The 2,821-nt window shown below is 37.1% G+C and overlaps 1 long non-coding RNA gene across 1 annotated transcript; it reads left to right on the top strand.

Annotated features, from left to right (window-relative positions):
• The first annotated feature begins 271 nt into the window (after positions 1-271).
• LOC133738705 (uncharacterized) lies at positions 272-2,117 on the top strand. The gene is made up of 5 exons (XR_009860244.1): positions 272-510; positions 1,271-1,459; positions 1,544-1,621; positions 1,758-1,802; positions 1,895-2,117. It is a non-coding gene; the product is annotated as an uncharacterized LOC133738705 (long non-coding RNA).
• Positions 2,118-2,821: the final 704 nt, after the last annotated feature.

The raw sequence follows: 2,821 nt of genomic DNA, 5'->3' as shown, positions 1-2,821 counted from the left end.
AACTTTGACCTTGTCTTGCTCATTGGTTTTTTTCTCTGGCCAAATCAAGGTACAATTTTTTTCACTTATTGTTTCAGTTTTCATCTTCTGCTTGATCTATTTAGGGTTTTCAATTGTGGGAAGGTTTCTTGTCTGCTTGGTTTGCCTAGTTTGTTGGTTTGGCTGCTTATTTTGATCAATCTTAGTCGGGCGCCCAGGCGGGCCTAGGCTGCTGGGCGGTAGGCGGAAGGCGCTGGGCGTTTCATATATATATATATATTAGATTTCCGCGAAACCTAAAGCCCCAAAACGGGATCGAATCTCACTTCGTCACTGACTCACTGTCAGTCCCACTTCGCCGTCGCTGATCAAGCCTTCGCCGTCGCCCTCTCACATCGTCGTCGCTGATCAGTTCTTCGCCGTTGCTATCTCACATCGCTGTCGCTCTCTCTCTCTCTGTCTGTCCTCACCGCGCCCCTCCTCCCCAAAGCTCATCCGTCAGCCTCCAGCCTTACATCTTAACGAGTTAACGTAAGTTCTATTCTTTCAATCTTCTTGTTTTGAGAAATTGATGATCTGGGTTTCTGGGAATTATTCATCTTTGCTTGAATTAGAAAATTGGAATTTGTCAGTTTGCTAATCAATTCTGGGAATTATTCATCTTCTTAGTTCTGATAAGTGATAAATTGATAATCAATTTGATAATTGTTGAGTTGAATATGGAAAGTTGGAAACTTTGATAATCAATTCTGGGAATTATTCATCTTCTTGTTCTGATAAGTGATAAACTGATAATCAATTGCAATCAATTGCAGTCAATTGATAATCAATTTGATAATTGTTGAGTTGAATATGGAAAGTTGGAAACTTGTTCATATGCTATCGTTAAGCTGCAAACTTTTGTTCTGCTGGAGTTGTTGAGTTGGCTTGCTCATATGATAATTGTTGGCTTGTTGAGTTGGCCACATCTGTTGTTGCGATAATGTTAATAGCCTATAAGTGAATATGGAAGTTTTGGAATGCTAATATGCTTTGTTAGAGTTTTGTTCTATAAAGGACAGAATCGACAGATTGTTCTGTTAAGGTCAGAATCAATCTTCATAGAGATGCATTTTAGTTGGAGAATAGAGATGCATTCTGCCATCTTATAGTACTTTAGTTTCAGATGCATTTTGCCACTATTTTTATTTTAATGCATTCTTCTACCACTATTGTTAAATCACTTAAATGTTACTGCATTCTGCCACTTTGTTTCATTGTTTGAAAGTGCTCAAGCCTGTTAATTTTGCAGATTGAACCCATTCGCAACCTTTTTGCTGCCCTTTTCCTTGCCAGCATTGGGATGCTGATTCATGTTCAGTTTCTCTGGAATCATGTTGATATATTTCTCGCGTCTGTCATCTTAGTTATCATCATAAAAACAATTATTCTAACCATGGTTGTCAAGGGATTTGGATACAACAACAAAACATCATTCCTAGTAAGTTGGATTTCCAGTTGCATTGATATTGCTTCTTTCTAGTAATTCAGTTATTGACAGGTGTTGGATTGTGTATTTGTATAGGTTTGAATATCTCTAGCACAGATAGGCGAATTTGCTTTTGTTCTTTTAAGTCGTGCCTCTAATCTCCATCTAGTCGAGGTTAGTGCTACCATTGGAGTTTCCGCAATAATTGATGTCCTCCTAAATAACTTATGGCCACAGTACCTCTAAATCTCTTAAACATCCACCTTGTAGCATATATGTAAGATATTTATGAAACTTTGACTGTTTTCAGGGGAAATTATATCTGCTGCTGCTTGGAACCACAGCACTTAGTCTGGTAGGATATAATCTTCATTCTGTGGTCTGTGTATGTACCCGACCTGCCTTGAACATTTTCTAACTTCAACATTTCCTGAAATTCTTTTGCAGGTGACCACCCCTTTTCTATTCAAGCTAATCCCTGTTAATGAGTTTTGGTAAACCTTAAAAACAAAACGATATTTTGCTCATGTTAGTATACTTGTGGCACATATTATCCTTGAAACATAGGCCACACGAGGATGGTTAGGATGGTTACTCTCGTTCTAGTTTTGAAACCTAATCAACTTGGTTCTCATGTGCTCTACGATCCTAATGCAATGCAGTTTCTTATTTTGTCTCATGTTCTCAACATGCTTGGTCTCTTCTACAAATTTACTGCATTAATTGGGAATACAAATCATGCTGTGAACTTGTTTGTTTGTGTAGACATATTTTGTGCTACAAGTCTTTTCTCTCCCATGTCAACATTTTTATTCTTGTTGTCATTTTCTTTATTCTAATGCATGTTTTCATTGCCGAATAATAAGAGTGAAAAAAGAGGAAAATATTATGAAGGGGATAGTAGATATATATTAAAATGGTGGAATATAATGTGTCTTGTCATGTTTATAATGCGTATGAATAATAACAGGTTCAGTGGAATTGATATTGGCAAATACTTTATGTACAATGTTCATGGCACACTTGGATTATATGAATTGATAAGTATTTCAGGTTTAAAGTATAGATATGCATTTTAGTTGGCTTTTAGCCTTTCTGGACATCTCTTGTTTCCTTCCTATTTCAGTCAAACTTAAGATCATTTATTGCAGTTTGTCTGATGAATCTTGCCACCTTGCATTGATCTCCATATAGATACAGTTCTTTCCATGATTTTTTTTTTCATATAGTTCCAATACTGTGTAGGATGGAGACAGGTTTTGGAGGATGCGTGAGTGCTACATCCATGGAAATACTACTAAGTATCTGCGAGTTCCTGATGGGATAGTTGCTAGTGTCGTTGCCCTTGTATATCAGGTGATTGAGCAGCAAAGA

This window comes from Rosa rugosa, chromosome 1 (genome assembly GCF_958449725.1).
Source record: "Rosa rugosa chromosome 1, drRosRugo1.1, whole genome shotgun sequence".
Classification (NCBI taxonomy): Eukaryota; Viridiplantae; Streptophyta; class Magnoliopsida; order Rosales; family Rosaceae; genus Rosa; species Rosa rugosa.
Note: the sequence above shows the minus strand (reverse complement) of the source record. Positions and strands in the feature narration are given on the sequence as shown.